At 33.9% G+C, this 19752-nt stretch overlaps 1 non-coding gene and 1 pseudogene across 1 annotated transcript; both read right to left on the bottom strand.

Moving 5' to 3' along the window:
- LOC123793044 (large ribosomal subunit protein eL6 pseudogene) overlaps positions 1–19752 on the bottom strand; it is a 186271-nt pseudogene that overhangs the window by 129279 nt on the left and 37240 nt on the right.
- Positions 5779–5885, bottom strand: LOC123793412 (U6 spliceosomal RNA). Its single transcript, XR_006779948.1, has one exon. It is a non-coding gene; the product is annotated as a U6 spliceosomal RNA (small nuclear RNA).

Here is a 19752-nt window from a genome sequence, read left to right as displayed (position 1 = left end):
GTAACCCTCACCTGTATTTCAGGTTTAGATCTCTCCTTCTGCATTACTAACCCACACTTCTAACTGCTTAATAAACATCTTACTCTAGTCTTTCACAGACTTCCTAGATGAACAATACAAGCTGAATGCATTACCTTCCCATATTTACCTTCTCCACCTTCTATTGTCCCTGTTTTTGTTAATCTCACTACAATCTCACAGTCACCTAGCCTCCCATTTCTCAGCCTCCAAATCCAATCGTTTACTATCTTGTATCCCTAACTCACTTAGCTTTACTATCATATCTACTTTTTGTACATTCCTATTACCATATGACTTATTTCAGACCTGCACGTTTCATTTAGACTATTGCAATGTTTCTGAGTACTCTTTCTGCTTCTATTCTAGTAGTTCACGAATTTATTGGATCACACATTACCTGGGGGAGATGTTCAAACCACAGATGCGCTCTTCATTTTCATTGCTGAGAAAGCTAGCTTGGGAAAGTAACTCAAAGTCACAGAGTTAATGGAGAAGTCTTCATTCTCTCAATTCAAAATCCTTCCCATACTAGACTATGGCAGTCCTGTGAGTTTAGATCAATTTAGTTTTCTGTTTTCTGGGGTACTGAAATTAGGATTATAGCTATAAATGTTTAAATATTGCTTGCTTAGGGGTTATTGAAGAGTTCCATGATCTTCAGGGTGAGCCTTCCCGGAACCCTAAATGTCTATATGCAGTCTTTTCACTTATTGCGTAAATTACCATTATATTGTGTTTCTGATACAAACATCTTTTAACATTACATTACGACAAGAATAATTTTCTAATATTTTAGCTAATCTACAGGAGAATTTTTGATGAGGAACATGTCATCACCAATATTTAAAAAAATATTGGTATGGAAAATTCATGCAAGATTTTAAGACTTCTAATGCTCTTATAGGATTATGATGATATGATATCAAGGAACAAAGAAGACTTTTCCAGTAGTTATAATTACACTAATAAAAGATATTTTCTTTCTTAAACAAAACCACTTCAAAAGGATGTTATCCTTGTTCATTGCTCTTATTTTAAAACAAATCCTTCTTTACAGAGGTCTCAGAGATTATTAGTTACAAATGAGGAAACTAATCTGATTACTTATGCTAAAAGGATATTCTCCTTTATTTTCCTGTTTTTCTGATTTTTTTCCTACTTACAGCAGATTGATTTGATCATTTTTTCTGCCCACACAATCCATTTCTTATTGTTTTGTAATAGCTGAGGATTCCTAGAAACAAGGATTTTGGTGGTGGGAGTTGGTCTGTGTAACCCACTAAAACAGGATTAAAAGAGCAATGTTGACTATTGGAACCAACCTGATTGGTTTAAGACTCTGTAGGGACTGATTGCTTTGTCCTATAATAATTTTGAGTTTATAATGTGCAGTTCCATGGTAATTATTAAATTATTAGTTTAAATGTAAAAATATTTATTGTCAAGATCTCTAGAGTAATAGAACCAATGGGAGATGGATGGATTGATCTATCATCTTCTATCATCTCTTCTTTTTTTCTTTCTATCTCTATCTATCATCTATCTATCTATCTATCTATCTATCTATCTATCTATCTATCATCATCTATCTATCTATCATCATCATCTATCTATATCTCTCTATCATCTATCTATCTATCTATCTATCTATCTATCTATCTATCTATCTATCATCTATCTATCATCATCATCTATCTATATCTCTCTATCATCTATCTATCTATCTATCTATCTATCTATCTATCTATCTATCATCTATCATCATCATCTATCTATATCTCTCTATCATCTATCTATCTATCTATCTATCTATCTATCTATCTATCTATCCTTTATCATCATCATTTATCTATGCAGAAAGATTTGTTTTAAGGAATTGACTCATGTGATGTGGGCTCTAGTAATCCAAAATCTGGGCAGGTCAACACGCTGGAAATTTAGGTCATGTTGCAGTCTTGAGGAGAATTCCTTCTTCAGGAAACTTCAGTCTTTGCTCTTTATTATCCTTTCTCTTTCCCTACCCTCAACTATTTTTTTCTTTTCTCTTCCTTCCTTCCTTTCTTCCTTTCCTCCTCCTTGTCTTCCTTCCTTCCTCCCTCTGTTTTTTCTTCCTTGATTTATTTTTAATGAATTTATTCATCATTCATTCATTCATTCATTCATTTACAAATGAATTGTGTATCTTTACCCCACACCATGACTCATTTTCTCTAGTAAAAGTGATAAAATCTTCATGGAATTTGTAATACATAACATGGCAAATAAAAGTAACATATATTGCCCAACTACAAATAAAATGATGTGATTGATATATAGTTATTGTAATTGAAGAAAGAACAAAAAAACTTTATATTACATAAATCTTTTAGTAGGAACTTGAGATTTAAAATTACAGTAACATGTTTTCTCAGTATTTCAGACTTTTTAAATTATCTTCTCCTTGGATTGGAACATTTTCAATTTTGAGAGTTATATGTAAGGTAGTGTCTGTTGCCAAAAGATATTTGTAAAGGATTTTTATATAGTTCCCAAATATTTTAATGTCTAGTATTATCAGGCCATCTATCAATAAAATGGCCTTTCACCTAAAAGCTTATATCAACTATTTTAAAAGCTTTAAAAGGTATCCAAGATAAATGTGGAAATTTTACTTATCTATATCTAACCACATTTCCAAGTTACTGCCCAATATTCCATTGTGAAATCATATAGCTCATTAGCAAGAGAACTTTTATCTCTTCACCAAACCTAGAACTTCATGCCTGGCAAGCTCATTATATTTTAATTTCCAAATGCAGTAGTGGATTCTTTTGACCTCAATTGGAGAATATTTGTTAATTTCAATGTTTGCATTTGATTGTTTATTATTAATGACCATTGTTACTGCAATATGTTAAAAAAATGTGATATCATTAGTTTGCTTTGAAATTTACTAAGGTGTAATTGTTACATTGAACAAAAAAATATCCTGTATGATGTCATCAGAAAATGTAGTTCTTCTGTCTTTCTACCTGTTCAAACCTCTTCTAGTTTTTCTTTCTCCTTAGATAAAATATAAGGTTACCGTGACTTTTCTGGTCATTTTCAGCGAATAAAATTTTCCATTGTCTTGGTCTTTCCCCAAATCTCAGCTTGAGAATTGAAGTGTCTTGTCCCATATGGTCAAAACTTCCAAATTCATGTAAACATAAAAAATTTCCCGAATATCCAAGGAGCTATCAAAACATACACATAAGACTATCATTGTCCTTTCCCTACTCTAAAGCACAATTGCCCTTGCTGCAACAACCCAGTGCATACTGTATGTTAATTCAGGGTTGCAGGACTTTATCTTTATCATCAACACAAAAACATAAATATATTGCAAAATTTCAGTATGTCTTATATTCAAACTCTTAATATTGTTTCTTTTTATTTGGAAATGAAAGTTTTTGAATAAACCAGGCAATAAGAGTTATTTTTATAAAGATTTATGCTACTGTTCTCTTGGATTTAGTAGAAAAACATCAGTAAAATTATTATGTGTAGTCAGGGACCATTTATTATTTCCCAGATGAGTCCTTAGATTTCTTCTTTTACTTTGGAATATTCATCTCTCTATTTTGATTTCTTCTCTAACTTCTCATCTTTATCTCTTCATGCCTGTATGCAGTTCTTTTTTTTCTCCTCCATACTTTCACTCTTTCATTGAAGAATTTTATTTTAATAGAGAAAAGAAAAGGAAGTAAAAGCATTTCATTTTTAAGTATATGTAATTTTTTTTAAAGATTTTATTTATTTATTTGACAGAGACAGCCAGCGAGAGAGGAAACACAAGCAGGGGGAGTGGGAGAGGAAGAAGCAGGCTCCTAGCGGAGGAGCCTAATGTGGGGCTCGATCCCAGAACGCTGGGATCACGCCCCGAGCCAAAGGCAGATGCTTAACGACTGTGCCACCCAGGCGCCCCAAGTATATGTAATTTTATTTTAAACCTCTCTTCTGTTTGAACCCTCCCTGTGAATCCTGTCCTTTCGAGTTCATGTGCTTATTAAAAAAACAAAACAAAACAACAACCTTGAAAACAGTCTAGGAAAAAGAGAAAAAAAAAACCCATTTGTCTAAAGAGTATTGAGGGACCTCACATAAAACTTGCACAGCTACAGGAAGCTTCACTCAGCTACAAAATCACTTGTTGCTTTATAGAGTGTGATTCTATTTACGTTACTCAAAAAGCCAAGATTATTTTAAACCTGATTTGCCTATTGAGAGCAATGCAATATTTAACCAGCCTTTGCTTCCTGATCCTTTCCCTCCGTTGCTCCTGAAGCTTCCCGGACTTATACATGGTGTGCACTCACATCCTGTTACCAACATTAATATATTTCACCCTTGCAAGCGGTCCTTCGTGACTATTCCTACATCTACTATTGCAGACTTCTCTATTATGATGTAATCTTGGCTACTGTAAGTTTACATTAGTTCAAATTATGTCTTTCATTTTCTTTCTTTCTTTCTTTCTTTTTTTTTTTTTTTTTTTTAGATGAAGTGCAAGCACCTTGTCCTTCAGCTTTCAAGAAGGCTGTCATATAACCCTGGAGGAAGTTGGCAACTTTATATGAAACACATGTTGAGCCCCCAACATCCACCAATTGATGGCTGGGGTGCAAAGCAATGTAAACAAGAAGGGAAGTATGCTCCGGTGTCTAAAGGAAAACAAAACAAAATAAAACAGCAAGAGTAAGATTATGTGGTTTGAAGTCAAAAGGATAATTTTTCAAAGCTTAAGCAAGTGATTTGTAAAGAATAATTACACTTTCCTTAAAAGTGAAAACCTCTGAAAGATGAGACCAAGAAATTTGGAAGTGGACTGTGGACGGCAGGGGAATTGTTGTGCTACTGAGAGCATATATAAGGCACCAACATTTTTACTTCCTTCCCAGCAATAAATAAAGAGATTATTTGTGCAAAGGTAGATTTGGATACGAATTACGATTTTTGGAGAGAAAATTATAAAAGCATAATCCATTGGTACTGAAAGAACACAGAGGCCAATCATTCAAATACTTTAATCTTACAAAAGAGAACAATGAGATATTCATTATTGAAAGAACAACTCTCTTAGGATATCTCTTAATTCTTTTTCTGTTCCTAACCTTTACTATTTGGCACATACATTCTTTTTGTTCTAGAACATGTAAACTATGCTTACAAAGACAAGGGCCTACAGAGAATAAAAATGACTTCAGAAACTCTGCCTCCCTTTCAAACTTCTCAATGTAAAATTTCCCAAATTGAGAAAAAATTATAATTTAGAAAAATATCTAATTAGGGTTGGCTGGGTGGCTCAGTTGGTTAAACATCTGACTCTTGATTTCAGCCCAGGTTATGATCTCAGGGTCCTGAGTTCGAGCCCTGCACTGGGCTCCACACTGGGCTTGGAGCATGCTTAAGATTCTCTCTCTCTCCCTCCCTCTGTCCCTTCCCTCCTTGTGCACATGTGCTCTCTCTCTCTCTCTCTCAAAAGAAAAAAAAATCTAATTATTCATTTCAATAAAGCTATAAATCTGGTTTTCCAGGCTATTTTATCCTGAAGCAATTCTAAAATTTTAGTTTTTTTCTAATTCAAAATTATCATATATATATATATAATTTGCAAAAGACAAAAGGCTTATGAAAAGAAGTAAAAGAAAAATAATCAGATACCTGATAGTACATTTTGAGACAGTTTCCCCTTTTTATTCTTATGTTTGTTGAAATAATTTTCTTTTCCTTTTTTTTTTTAACATGGAACACTTCATGAATTTGGGTGACATCCTTGCACGGGGATCATCCTAATCTTCTCTGTATCACTCCAATTTTAGTATATGTGCTGCTATTGGGAGCACTATTAAAGACTTTATTTATTTATTTATTTGAGACAGAAAGAAAGAGAGAGAGACAGAGGGAAAGCATGAGTGGGGGGGTGGAGCAGATGAGGAGGGCTTGGGCGAGAGAATCTCTCAAGCAGACTCCATACTGAGCACAGAGCCTGATGTAGGACTTGATCTCATGACCCTGAGGAACACGATCTGAGCTGAAACCAAGAGTCTGACACTTAACTGACTGAGCCACCCTGGCACCTCAGAAGTGAGCACTGTTGAAATAATTTTCTATATACAGAGTTGTGATCTACTCTATCATTTTAACACTATTTTAGGACATTTTTTTCTATGCCTTTAAATGTTTCTATGGCTTTCAATGTTCAACAGGTGCATAAAATTTTATCATGTGGATACACCATTGTGTGTGTGTTTGTGTGTGTGTATGTGTGACCTCCACCAGCATCATTTATTCTAGTAATTTTTATATATTTAAAAGATAAGTTTTAAACATTTTTACATAAAGTCTTTTCCCTAAATTTTAATGAATTATTTCTTTAAGAGAGATTCCTTGAAGTGTTTAAAATACTAACATTTGTAAGATCAATTCATTTTCTATAAATCTTTCCTTAATTTATACTCTCCCACTAGAGTAAGATTGCCTGCCTCACTTCAAGTTTGGCAGCAATGAGTTCTATAGACCAAATTATTTGACAACATCAGGCTGGAAAAGTCGTCAGTTAATTTAAAAAGCCAGTTAAAGTAGGAAGCACAAAAATTTCTTCAGAAATTTTATATAAACTTGAAGTGTGTATACGTGTGCTAACCTGCTTCTGTTGATTTAGACCCAAAGACTTTGATTGTTTACCTCTCTGCTGTCATCTTTCTTGCACAAACTACATCCGTCTTGCATCACTATGCTTTTCGGGTGTGTGGGGTTTTTTGTTTGTTTGTTTGTTTGTTGTTTTTGTTTATTTTTTTAGAATGAAGCAAGAAATCAAGGATACTTATGAATAGGAATACAGAAATCTTCAGACCTTTAAAGAAAAAATTTGCCTCTGTTTTTATGTTGTTTCATCCAAATTGGTTTTGACATAAATTGTTTTAGGCAGTTTACTTTTTCCAAAGCATATAGTGGAATGGATTAGTTGTGTGTAAAGGGGAGGGTAAATACAGCTCTGTGGTCTTCATAATATTTTATTTGGTGCTGAACATTCCCTATATCCCATTATTTTTGGGGTAGAAACTCATATGGTAAAGTACGGTAAGATAAAGTTTAAAGATGATATCTAGTAGATCTCTTGTCTTTATATTATTGTGCACACAGCAGTCTGGACTTGGACAGATGACTATTTTAATAACTTTGACTTTGTACATACTGCAAGAAATTTTCTCTTACTTTTCGTCGCTTGTAAATACATAAAAAGCTAACTGAATACTATCATTTACTGTAAAAATGCTCTCTGATACAAAATGCTATGCATAGTAATGTATATTAAAAGATACGCTCCCCACTTATATTTCATTGTGAAAGTCTAGTAAAAGAGCAACAATTCATTGCACTTGTATATTTATATGTAAATATGTATATATAATATATAATGTACATACACATAGAGAGTACACAGCCATAAAAAGGATGAGATCATGAGATCTGTGACAATGTAGATGGATCTAGAGAGTATTATCCTAAGTCAAATAAGTTAGACTCAGAAAGATAAATACCATATGAGTTCATTCACATGTGGACTCTAAAAAAACAAAATAAATGCGTAAAGAAGCAAACAAACAAAAAGCAGAATCATGCCTCTGTTTACAGAGAACAAACTGATGGTTGCCAGAGGGAAGGGGGATGGGGCATTGGGCAAAAGAGGTGAATGGGAAGAGACACAGCTTCTGGTTATGGAATAAATAAATCACAGGTATAAAAAGCACAACATAAGAAATATAGTCAATAATATTCTAATAGCATTTTACGATGACCAAATGTAGCTAGACTTGTGGTGAGCATAGCATAATGTATGGAGAAGTTGAATCACTATGTTGTACAGCTGAAAATAATGTAACATTGTGTGTCAACTATGCTAAAATTAATTTTATGTATATATTATATATAATATACATTATATATAAAATACATAATTATATTTACAATTTATATATGCATAAATTATATATAAAATACATAATGTATGTTATATATACAATATACATAATATATATAATGCTTACAGGGGTTAATTTTTCAAATACTGGCAGATTAATGTAATGAATAAGGCATATGTTATATAAAGAAACAATTATAAAATTACTTAGATGGTTAATTATTACCAGGAGATATGAGAAACTATTTCAAAAAACTCTTTTTACTATAATCAGAAATTTTAGCTTTTAAGAGTACTTAAAACCTAAAAAACAAACAAGCAAAGAGTACTTAAAACCTTCTATATTTTACTGCTTGAGCCTGAATCATTCACTTTTTTAAATTAAAATCCCATATTTTTAATTCTTATATTATTGGTTAAGGTTACCTTTTAGTGACCAGGATATAAAATGAAGAGAAACCTAACTTTTAGTGTTCTATGGATCCAAAATTTTAATTAAAAAAAAATGTTCCCCACTTGTGCTTTATTTGTGCACAATGTTGAATGAATAATTGCAATTATTTTCTCAACAAGATCTTCTTTTAAATATTTTTAGTAATTCATTTAACTACAAAAGAAAGCTAAGTAGTGAAACTATTGCTTCTTAGGCACTTATAAATTTCATTAATAATTCAGAGTACTTTCTCTTTTTTTTAAGATTTTATTTATTTATTTATTTGAGAGAGAGACAGAGATAGCAAGAGAGAGCACGAATGGGCAGGAGAGGGAGAAGCGGGCCCCCCGGTGAGCAAGGAGCCCGATGCGAGACTCAATCTCAGGACCCCAGGATCATGAACTGAGCCGAAGGCAGACGCTTAATCAGCTGAGCCACCCAGGAACCCCCAGAGTACTTTCTTATAAAATTTTTCAGAAGTGAAATATATCATCCAGATCTTTCAGAACCTGAAGGGCTGATCAATTTTCCATTGTCTTATATTTATAGTCTTTTTACAAAAGGACACTCTCGAGAATTATTTATTTTTGTGCATCCTATGGTCCCTATCAGCCTTTTCCCCCCAGTTATCTGTATGTTAAATATAAATACCTGAGTAAAATGAGAAAAAGGTCTTAGTGCTGAGCTGGAATCAGGATACCTCATCACTCCCCTGCAAGAAGTTCCTGTAGTCTGAGAAAGGACACAGTGGGCAAAGGGCCTGGGCAGCAAAAGAGAAATTCTACCAGCGCCCCCCCCCCGCCCCCCGCCCCCCGCCCCCGGCAGCAAGCCACAGAGATCTGAGTGCTACAACCACGCTTCCAGCTCTGCATCCTACTTTATCCCTAATGGTGACCATGGCGATGGTGACGATGATGATGACTGTGACAGTTGGCACTGAGGGACTGAGCTAAAGTCTCTCTACAACATTACACCGTTGAAGTCCTCACAATGACTCTGTGGAGAAGACACGAGTGAGGAAATGCATGATTGGAAGTGCCTTCCCCAGTGTCTCACATGGAGCTGTCACAGAATCAGAACTCCGGTTGATTTTTGAGATCACGCTCTTCTAGTTTTCCACTCTCTGTGTCTTCCACCCCATCGTCCTCCTCTGCCAGACCTTAGAAGCTGCAATTCCTCCAGTCTTGGTCCACCCCCCTTTTTCTCACTCTGTGTCTCCATCAAGAGAGCTTTAGTGATTGGCCATGGACTAAGAACTTCAAAGTGCAAAAGTCTCCATAGACTTTATCTTTTTAGCTCTGAGTACATATATCCCATGATTACTGTGAAGAAAAAAGAGAAATTCCCTGAACTTGTGAATATGTTGCCTTACTATGACAAAAAAGCATTTACATTTCTGATTAAATTAAGGATTTTGAGAAGGGGAGATTATTCTGGGTTACCTGGTATGCCCGTTGTAATCCTGATTCCTGATATGAGGAAAGCAAGTGTGTCAAATCAGAGATAGATGATGGGATGAGGGAGGGAGAACTTGGAACGAAGTGTTTGAAGATGAAGGAAGGAACCCCAACCAAGGGGTATAGCACGGCTCTAGAAGCTGGAAAAGGCAAGGAGGTGAATTTTCTCCGAAGTCTCCAAAAGGAACACACCCTGCCAATACTTTGATTTTAGCTCAGTGACACCCATATTGGACTGCTTTGTGTTGTTTTAGACCACTAAGTTTATGGTAATTTGTCACTGCAGCAATAGGAAACTAATATAGTCTTTAAAAAAAAAGATTTAATTAACTTATTTATTTGAGAGAAAGAGAGAGAGAGAGAATGGGGGTGGGGGTGGGGAGGAGCATCAGGACAGAGACAGGCAGACTCCACGCTGAGTGCAGAGCCTGCCGCGGGGCTCAATCCCAGGACCCTAAGATCACCACCTGAGCTGAAACCAAGAGTTGGATGCTTAACCAACTGAGCCATCCAGGCGCCCTGGAAAGCAATATAATCTTATACATGATGCTTTTACTTACATGCTTCAGTCACGTACTATGTAATAAGTTAAACTAATACCAGTCAGTAACTGTCGTACGGTAAGGAATAGTTCTTATGTCTCAGTTTTGTAAACTCTTTATTATGCTTCTTCTCATGACATTGGTCAACACATATCCTTTTTTTTTTTTTTTTGCGTGTCTTAAATTTTATTTTTTAAAAGGACATTGACTTATGAAAAGTTAATAACTACAGTCTTAAAGGATTGTAGAATAGTTCTATGAATTAAACTGCCTACATTTCAAAATAATTCAAGGGGAAATGAGATCTTACAGAGGTATTTGTTTGTCAGAACAGGTTTTAATTATAACTAGAATATGAATAGTGAGCAGATTCTCTAGCATATTTAAAAATCAAATATTCTTTTACTTGAACGAGAATAAGAAACAGGAGAACTTTAAGATGTGAAGAATTTTACAGGGAAGATAGTGATGGTGAGAAATTATTAAGAAAAATATTCAAACCCAGAAGAGTCAACACAATATTGAACAACAAGAACAAAATTGGAGAACCGATGTTAGCTGATTTCAAGACTTACTATAAAGCCATAGTAATCAAGACAGTGTGGTACTGGTGGGGAAAAAAAAAAAAAAACAGACAAACTGGTCAATGGAACACAACAGAGAGCCCAGACATATATCCACATATATGCAGTTAACTGCTCTTTGGCATAGGAGCCAATGGCCGCACAACAGAGCAAAGATAGTTTTCTTAACAAATGGTACTGGAGCAACTGGACATCCACATAGAAAAAAAAAAAATCTAGATACATACTATGTATTCACAAAAGTTAAATCAAAATGTATCATACACTTAAATAGGAAATACAAAGCTATAAAACTACAAAGTATGACATAGGAGAAAACTTAAATGACATTAGGTATGGTAACGACTTTTTATAGACAATACCAAAGGCATAACTAACTCATGAAAAAACTAATGGATAAGCTGGACTTATTTAAACCAAAACCTCTGCTCTGCTACAGACAGTGTCAAGAGAATGAGAAGACAAACCACAGACTGTGAGAAAATATTTGCAACAGACACATCTGATAAAGAAATTTTTGTCCGAAATCTACAAGAAACACTTAAAGCTCAACAATGAGAAAGCAAGCATTCCAATGAAAAAACTGGGCCAAAACCTTAACAGACATTTTAGCAAAGAAAATGCAGTAATGGCAAGTAAGTATCTAAAAGGGTGTTTTACATCTTATGTAAATTAAAGAAAAAAACACTGAGATACTGATACACACCTACTAGAATGACCCAACTCCAGAACACCGACAATGCCCAATCCCGGTGACGATGTGGAGCAACAAGCATTCTCATACATTGCTGGTGGGGATGCTAATAACACAGCCACCTTGGAGAACAGTGTGGTGATTTCTTATAAAACTAAGCTTACTACACGATCCTGTAATCGTGCGCCTTGGTATTTACCCAGAGAAGTTGAAAACGTTAGTCCATACAAATATCTGTGCGTGGATGTTTACAGCACTTTAGTCCATAATTCCCAAAATTTGAAAGCAACTAAGATGTCCTTCAATAGGTGACTAGATAAATAAACTGGTGCATCCAGACAGTGGAATATCATTGAGTGCTAAAAAGAAATGAGCTATCAAGGAATCAAAAGACATGGAAAACCGTAACTGCATATTACTAAGTGAAATAAGCCAATCTGAAATGGGTACATGCTATATGATTCCAACTATATGACATTTTGGAAAGGGTAACATTATGGAAACAATAAAAAGATTAGTGGCTGCCCAAAGTGTGTGTCTAGGGAGAGAGACGAATAGAGCAGAGAGAATTTTTACAGCAGTGCAAATACTCTGTGTGACATTGCAATGATGGTATATGTCACTATACATATTTCAAAACCCATTGAATATACATTCAGAGTGAACTTTGGGTAAGCCATGGGCTTCAGATGATTATGATGTGTCAAGGTAGCTTCATTGTTGGTTACAATGTACCATTCTGGTGAGTGATGTTGAGGATCAATCAGGAAGGCTATGCATGTGTGGGGGCAGGGACTATATGGAAAATCTCTGTACTTCCCTCCCAATTTTATTTTAAACCTAAAACTGTTCTTAAAAAATAAAATAAAGAAAAAATGTTCAAGGGAGAATATATATTTAAAAATCTTTTAAAATAATTGTCCAGGAAAATTTTTAAATATTTCCTGTTTTCATCCTCTAGAAGGAATTGAGCTATTTTTTGAAGTAGTTGAATTGTAGCTCTATCTGTACAAGAAACAGTATGACATAACCCAGAGGTTTACTTCTAGCCCTAGGATTAGGTTCGATTTACATAAAAAGGAGATTTTGCATCAATTAACACCTAGTGAAGAGTAAGAACAATTTAAACTTGATCTCCATTCTGTGGATAATTTTAAAAGCAGAGTAATTTGGGGAGGGGGGTGAGGGACTGGGATAGGCCAGTGACGGCTATTAAGGAGGGCACGTATTGCGTGGTGCACTGGGTGTTAAACGCAAATAATGAATCATAGAACACTACATCAAAAACTAAGGATATACTGTATGGTGACTAATATAACATAATAAAAATTATTATTAAAAAAATAAATAAAAGCAGAGTAATTTAAAAGTTACAATCAATTGTTGGTATTACTTAGCTTCTTAAACATCATGTGATAGGTAGTGGCTTTATAATAAAAACATATAAAATAAAAGTGACCAGATACATGAGTTTTTAAAGTTGCTGGTATACAAAATTGCTGGCTCTTGTATACACGTTAGTTAAAATTATTTGTCTGATATTTGATTCATTAGTGGTATTTACTGAATTATATATTATGGTGATTTAACAGGGAAAAATCATTTGTTACAATGGGAAAATTCTTTCTCATCTTTGTTGACTAAATACACTAAAGTACTGAAAACATCTGAGTACTTTAAATAATGGATTTAATTGTTTTGCAATGGTATTAAATATGAATGGGCTTCTGTTTCTAAAATAGCATATATTACTGTTACATTTCTCCATTTACATCGAACATGTTTGGGTTAAAACAACTTACTGCTGAGAAGTAATGGCTTTGAAGACAATCTGTTAATAGCCTTTTTAAATTAAATATGAATTTTCAGCAGGAACAAATTAAATAGGCAGGATATTGATTCCTGATTAAATAGATATGATTGTTTAATAGATATGATATTAAATTTTACTTCTAAATTTCTATTCTTCATTAAAAAGTATGTGAAAAACCAGGGCACCTAGGTGCCTCAGTCAGTTGAGCAGCACACTCTTGATTTTGGCTGTAGGTCATGATCTCAGGGTCCTGGGATAGAGCCCTGTGTTGGGCTCTGCACTCAGTGGGGAGTCTGCTTAGCCTTCTCCCTCTCCCTCTGCCCCTCCCCCACTCATGCTAGCTCTCCCTCTTTCTCTCTAAAATAAATAAGTAAATCTTTAAAATTTTTTTTTAAAAAGTATGTGAAAAATTGCTAACATAAAAATGAAAAACATCTGTACATGAGAACTTGAATTTTTATTTATACACACGTAGATTTGTATATACCAAATTTATGTATATAGCTACATAAATATGTCTGTGTGTAAATGTGCAAAGAGGAAGACTGATTGAAATGTCTGAGGAAAAAAGCATGGAAATGTAATTAATCTTATGTTTGCTTCTTTCTTTTTTTTTTTTTTTTAAGATTTTATTTATTTATCCGACAGAGATAGAGACAGCCAGCGAGAGAGGGAACACAGGCAGGGGGAGTGGGAGAGGAAGAAGCAGGCTCATAGCGGAGGAGCCTGATGTGGGGCTCGATCTGCTTCTTTCTTATTTACATTAACAAAGTTAATCACACCTTCAGATTTAAACTTTGTTGCCACAGGTTCAGAATTATTTCCCATGCATTATTGTGCCAGAAATTACATGGGAAAATTTCTCTCCCATAATTTATTTTTGGGAGATTTAAAATGACAGAGTAACTACATCCTGATAGAGGTATTTGTGAATGTGTTACCAGAATCATTTTGTTTTTTGCATTTCCCCATAGGAGTATGTTAGAGGAGGAACAAGGTAGAAATACGAATCTAAATAATCTACCTTAGAAGGATCTACTTAAAAAATGGTAATCACGGTAAAAATGTTCCTATCCAAGGGTCTCAGCATCACTAACCACCACCATAGTTCCATGTTTAGGATATCGGAAATGTTATATGAGGTGTGGTGTGGAGGGAAGCACTCTTTGGATGCATGCCTGTTTCCTGGGAGTTACCCTGCATCAGCTATGAAAAGTGATCCAAATGTTGAGGTTTATTTGAAGATATAACAACTTTGGCTGACATCTGGTCCAGTTATTTGTGGTCAAAGTACATAATTTCTCTTCTCTTCTCCTCCCCTTCTTCCCTTCTTTCCTTCTTTCTTTCTTTCTTTCTTTCTTTCTTTCTTTCTTTCTTTCTTTCTTTCTTTCTTTCTCTTTCTTTTTCTTCTCTCTCTCTCCTCTCTTCCCTCTTCCTCCCTTTCTTCCCTCCTGCCTTTCCTTTTCTTATTTTTATTAAAATTTTAGATTGAAATATGAGGTTGGTAATAGCATCTTTTTGAGGCATTTTTATAAAAGGGTAATTTGGAGGCTGTGATACAGTCTAATGAACCAGACATTTTAATGTCTTATTAACTTTTATTTTTGCTGTAAAGTTCTAGCTGGTAATAAAAAAAAAAAACACTTTGATATGTCATCGTATTATATTACTTTCCATGTGCAGTAAAGGTGTTAATTTCTCATTTATCAGCATCTTGACCTGTTGATGTGATAATAATACTAAAAGTTAAAGTTGAAAATTGAAATTATAGCTCTAAAAGGGAGAAAATGCTGGAGCTAATAGAAAAGTACTCAAAGTCTATGATTTGTCATTGATCTTATAACTCCTTTACATTTTGGTCAAAATTTTAGCCAATTTATACCACTATTATTTGGTAAAGAAAATAACATTTTTTTTCTTTCAGTTGTTATTGTATTATTTTTAGTGGTGCTGAATAATATTTCCAAAGTTGCTAACATTTATGATTCTTGGAGAAAAAAAATTACAGTATTTGAGGGCTGGCCTTTTAAGTGATGTAATTTTCACTCCACACTTTTGATTCTACATTTCACAATCCACCTTCTTATTAACAGATATCTGCATGTCTTTTAAATATTTCATGACTCCACTACTATTGACTGATTTATTGCTGAATGTCTAAAACAGCTCTATTGAGAAATTTATTTTGTATTTGTTTTCTAGTTTCCTATATCAAGGTATTCTATTAGAAACTCTTCAGAACTCCTATTTTTATAACCCCAAACCATGCATAACGTATCATAGAACCTATTAAACTGGAATAATGATTTTATCATAAGATACTCTTTGACTCTCAGGACTATACATTGGATACACATAGGATTTTAGTGTAAAGAGAGGCTAGTTCTCAGTTATTTGATTGACATTTTAATTTAATTTTGGATTATTAAAAGTGGCATCTAGGTTAGAATAATTTTTGAGAGCATATGTATTTCTATTTTGAAAGGGTTTTTTGGACAAATTTAGTAGAAATTAAAATTAAATCCTGCAACTAGGAGGAACATGCTCAAAAGTAGACTAAGATGTTTTCCCTTGACTATGAAGTGTTTGATTCATAAGATATGAAACTACCAATCATGTTGAACAAAAATGAAAAAAACTTCCTAAAACCCAAGGTATTACTTAAACCCAAATTCCATTTTATTCTTACATTTAGTTTTAGATTTTGATAGCTAAAACTAAAATAGGTGTTCAATTATCTGAACATCAACATTTTTATCATTGGTTTTTGTAATAATTAAATATGTAAGAAATTACTTTGGAAAGTTGAAGAATCCACAGCACCTGCGACTCTTCTAAAACCTCACACCAACTATATAGCAGGTCGGTTATCATGTGTAATTGTTCCTAAGTATTCCTAAATATTCATTGTGAAGTCAGCTTTCATTGAGGAAAGTTTCATGGCAACAGGAGGAATAAAAACGCCTCTGCTTCACTGGTTCTTAGCTCTTCATAAAATATTGTTTCATTATGCTTTCAGAAATCCACGTAAGAAAAATAATTCCCATTTAAAAAAATGATAGACTAATGTGCATTAAGAATGGGTCTGTTGTGCTGATACAAACCATTTCATATTTACATAATGCACAGGTTTCCTGTTTTCTATAAGACTGTCCATTTGTCAATCTTCCCCCAGATTTTCTTCTATAACCTGTCTTCGCTAGTCTACATTCATTGCTTCCTTCATCTTAGCTCAATTCAATATTACATGATTATCTCCCTAAATACTGAAAAAGCTTTAGACAGATTCAATATACATTCATGATGAAAACTATAAAGAAGACAGGAATGGAGAGATACTTTCTTAACATGATTATATATCTCCACTACTATTTGGCATTGTGTAGAAATATTATTAGACAAGACAATTAAATAAGAAAAATCAAAGACATAAAAATGGGCAATTTAAGGAGTAAAATGGTGTCTATTTGCAGATAATATGATAGAATGCCTAGAAACTCCAGAAAATTGATACTAAAATTAACTCAGTGATTAATAAATTGAGTGAGTTGGCCAAGATATGAAATTATCATATAAAATCAACAGTCTTCATATGCACAAATAATAAACAGAGGATATAACAGTAAAGATAATCCCATTTAAGGTTGCAACAAAGAAGATTAAATATAAAGGCATAAATTTAACAAGAAATGTGTAAGATCTATATGAGGAAAAAAGTTAAAACTTTTTAAATGTATATGAATAGATAAATAGAATAGATACAATAGAAAGTCCAAAATTAGACTCAAATACACATGGAAAATTAATATATAATAAACTGGTATTTCAGTTTACTGGGGTAAAGACTGACTTGTTAATAGATGGTGATAGGACAACTAGGTAGCCATATGGAAAAAGTTAAAATTCAATTTATCTCATACCATACAAGAGATTACTATGGATGGATTAGGTATCTAAATATAAAAAATAAAGCCATGGATCTACTACAAAGAAACATTCATGAATTTCTCTTTAGTTTCAGTATAAGGAAGGCTTTGTAAGTGTGATATGAAGTCCAAAGTCATTAAAAGAAAAGATTATTGTATTTGACAACATAAAATAAAAATGATTGTATAAAAAAAAATCTTAAAAAAATATAACTGACTTAACTTGTAGAGAACAATTGCAACATATAAAACTGACCAGGGATGCCTGGGTGGCTCAGTCAGTTACACGTTTGCCTTCAGCTCAGGTCATGATCCCAGGGTCCTGGGATCCAGTCCCCCACATCTGGCTCTGTGCTCAGCAGGGAGTCTGCTTCTCCCTCTGCCCACCATTCCCTCTGCTTGTGCTCTTTCTCTGTCTCTCTGACAAGTAAATAAATAAAATTGTAACAAAACAAAACAAAACAAAAAACAGACCAAGGGAAAATGTCCTTTTTAAAATGAAGGGACAAAGGTACAAAACTCTGATAGAAAAATGAGAAAAAAAGAATTTAAAAATTAGAAATAATTAGAAATATTCACAAAAAATAGGAAAAAAGTTCTTAAAATATTCAAATTGTAATTAGAGAAATAACAATTTAAAAATGCTGAGATCCTATTTACCATTTATCTGATGTATGAAAATTATGTATGTAAATATTGAAATTTTGTCAGTGAGGTTGTGTGGAAACAAACTCTCATATATTGTTACTGTGACAGTAAATTGGTAAAACCCATTTTTGACAAAATTTTGCAACACTTAACAAAACTCGGTGTGCCTGGGTGGCTCAGTAGATTAAGCGTCTGCCTTCGGCTGAGGTCATGATCCCAGGGTCCTGGGATCGAGCTCTGTAGCGGGCTCCCTGCTCAGAGTCTGTTTCTCCCTCTCCCTGTGCCCCTCTTCTGCTCATGCTTGTTCACTCTCTCTCTCTCTCTCAAGTAAATAAATAAAATATTTTTTTAAAAAAACCTACCTATGCACTTACTCCTTAATCCAGAAACCTTTAAAAACACACACTAAAGATACACCTTCAATAATAAGAATACATATGTGTACAGGGTTATTCATTACAGCATTATTTGTAATTCCAAAATATTGGAAACAACTTATTCTTCACATATAGGGAAGAAATTAGATAAAATATGGTCCATCCAAACAATGGAATACTATGCAACTGCACAAAAGAATAAAGGAAGATTTGTATGAATTGATATGGAGTGATTTGTAGGACATATTTTTATGTGAGAAAAGCAAAGTACAAAAGAAATGATAGTGTACTATCTTTCATATAAGAAATGCGGGGATATGAGAAAATACACACCTACTTGCCCATTTGTGTGAAATAAGCACAGGAATGATAAACCAGAAAGTAAAGATATTGCTTATCTCTAGAAAGTGGATGAGAAATGGTTGGAAAGGAGAAGTGAGTATGAACAGAGATAAGGAGAGAGGAACACTCCCCTGAATATATCTTGTATATTTCTGATTCTTTGACATACAGGAATGCTTCATAGATACCTCAACTACTCAAAAGTCAGCCAAATACACTGCTATGTGGGGGAAACTTATGTGACATGCAAACACTAACAAATGAACCAAACTGAGTTACAAATGAATAACCTAATCACATTGAAGGAATACAGAAAAAACACCTAACCTGGTAACTAACCAAACTTTGATTGCTTACCATAAGGCATAAGTTTTGCCTTTTAAGGCAAACAAGAACAAGAAAAATAGCTGAAGTTCACAACTGCTCCAATCTAGCTAGTAAATGGGTTTTGTATAGAGTACAGTTTAACAATTTTGAAACTATGTAATGTGCAAAGTAGAACTAAAAAAAAAAAAAAGGAAAAATATCGATTGCATCCAACTAGAGCTGGAATTCTCACTTTTGGAGAAAGAAATTGAATAATAAAGAAAGGGGAAAAGCTAAATAAACACCGAGGTGTTTGGACTCAGTTATCGGTGGAAACTCATTGTTTTCACAGTTATACAAATAGATCTAGAAATACAGATGTCAGTGTACACATGGGTTACCATGTATACATTTATTTCTCCCTCCATTGGTTGTGGCTGAAGGCACCATAAGTAATGACACCCAGAAGCAATGAACACCTATAATCTGGATCTTAGAAGCACTTAATAAAAGATGTGAGCTTGTTTTAAAAAATGTAGAAGCCGTCTGGAAGGAGTTTGAAGGGCCAAAGCTGAAACAATTTGAGAGGAAAAAAATAAAAGATAAGTATATTGGTTTTTAATCCATATAATAAAATAAATACCTTAGAGTCTATTTTGATATGAGC

This window comes from Ursus americanus, chromosome 13 (assembly GCF_024610735.1).
Source record: "Ursus americanus isolate L20-20 chromosome 13, mUrsAme1.1.p, whole genome shotgun sequence".
In the NCBI taxonomy this organism is placed as follows: Eukaryota; Metazoa; Chordata; class Mammalia; order Carnivora; family Ursidae; genus Ursus; species Ursus americanus.
This window is presented reverse-complemented; position numbering and strand designations above follow the sequence as displayed.